General features: G+C 38.7%; 1 pseudogene; it reads right to left on the bottom strand.

The window, feature by feature from the left end:
• Positions 1 to 366: 366 nt before the first annotated feature.
• LOC106299461 lies at positions 367 to 1,199 on the bottom strand (annotated as a pseudogene).
• Between the last annotated feature and the right edge of the window lie 639 nt (positions 1,200 to 1,838).

The raw sequence follows: 1,838 nt of genomic DNA, 5'->3' as shown, positions 1-1,838 counted from the left end.
ATGTTGCCCTAATTAAAAACTAATTAGCTAAGTTACGTTAATTGCTTATCTTTTCTTGTAAACTAGTTTAGGACCTAGAGTGGAGGCATGGACTAGTAAAAGTTATTAAAGTTAAGTGTGTGCAGTCAGTAGTTTTGACATTGCATGATTTTTCATCCACGGTGACATTGCATGCATGATGTTTGTAACACATTCTCTCATTCACATCAACTTGATAGTTCTTTGCTTTTTGAACTGAATTATTGCTTTCTTTCCTCCACTATACTTGCTTTCATCCACGGATACAGGATCTTTGGTAATAGGTCATACGAACATAGAACTAGATTATTGGATAATGTTTTTAGTGTAAAGTTATGTCTCGCGCCGGAAAACACAACTTTATTGGATTTTATTATGAAAGTAAAGACGCGTTCACATACATGCGTGCGGGTATTATCTCAACCCATTATTTTTGGCCATGGACGAGTTTCAGGCTTTTTTATTATTACATGATCTTGACTAGTAGAATGGGAACATCCTTAGATCTATAACTTCTCTACACTAGAAGTAGTACTAGTAGTAGTAGCCGTAGTAACATCATCAACCTTCACGAACTCGACGAATAAGGTCTTAGCCTCATCTTTGGTGACAACTAACTGTCGTACATCGAAGAAAGCCGCTGGGACGGTTCCAACGGTTCCGTATGAGGTGGTCAACTTGTAAGTGTGTGCTCTTGTAGCTTTTTCTACCTTAAACACGCTATCTGGTCTCCGCATCTCACCACCGATCATAATGGCAGGCTCCTTGGCAGCCGATGAGGAAACATCGACTGCCCATAACTTGGAAAACTCAGTGCAGAAAACCCACATCTCAGGCCTGAACCTGATGTGTATCGGAAGACGTTTCAAAGCTGTCTCGGTCGATAAATGGATATTCAAAGTTAACCGGTGTACCGGGTTGGTACGGAAAGCGTGTTTGGGTGATGCCAAATGGACAAGTCGGATATTTAATGGCGTTTGGAATAAGACCACCGCCCATGTTACTCTCGGTCTCAACCGCCTGGATGAAGTATTTTGCACCGGGCTTAACTGGATTTCCGTTGGTGTCCTTCACCACTTCTTTGCCGTGGGTGAAGACAGCTGCAGCCAACAGGAATGCGATGAGAAAAGTGGCCATTGAAGGTTTCTTCATTTTGATTGTTTTGTTTGTGTTTTAGCCTTTGAGTGAGTTGAGTTGTGGAGATCAAACACATTGTACCTGTATTTATAGGAAGTTTCTGCGGTTAACGCGGTGGGACGGTAAGAAAAAAAAAAAAAAAAAAGAAGAAAATTCATTTTTTTGGGTAAATAAAACTTAAAGGTATTTATCAGCTTTAAATACTTTTTGTTCTTTCCTCATCTCACACTATGATCATTCCGTGTAGTTTAGGACTGAAATGATGGGGTTAGAATTTAAACTCTTCGGTACCCGATCAGATTTTTGATCTTTAGTACGACGGAAATGCACAGTGGTTGCATATAATAACTAATTAACTTATGGAGTTATTGTATGAACCTTATTTTACTACCGAGAACTGATATTTGTAAAGAATAATAAGAACATAAATTAAAATTTCAGTACCGAAATATAAAAGTAAAGAAGAATTGCAGAGTCGAGATAGTTAATCTCTTTTCTTAAATCTTTAAACACCCCGTAGTGTGACGGTTTCATGGCGCTCAGACGGTTTCATGGCGCTCAGGTTCCCATGATACAACTGCAGCATTGTTTCTGTTTACCATCACCGAAAAACAGAATCTATCGACCCTATTTCTGTGATGTACTCTCAGACTCAAAAAATAAAATAAATAAATATTCAAGTA

This window comes from Brassica oleracea, chromosome C6 (genome assembly GCF_000695525.1).
Source record: "Brassica oleracea var. oleracea cultivar TO1000 chromosome C6, BOL, whole genome shotgun sequence".
NCBI classification, from domain to species: Eukaryota; Viridiplantae; Streptophyta; class Magnoliopsida; order Brassicales; family Brassicaceae; genus Brassica; species Brassica oleracea.
This window is presented reverse-complemented; position numbering and strand designations above follow the sequence as displayed.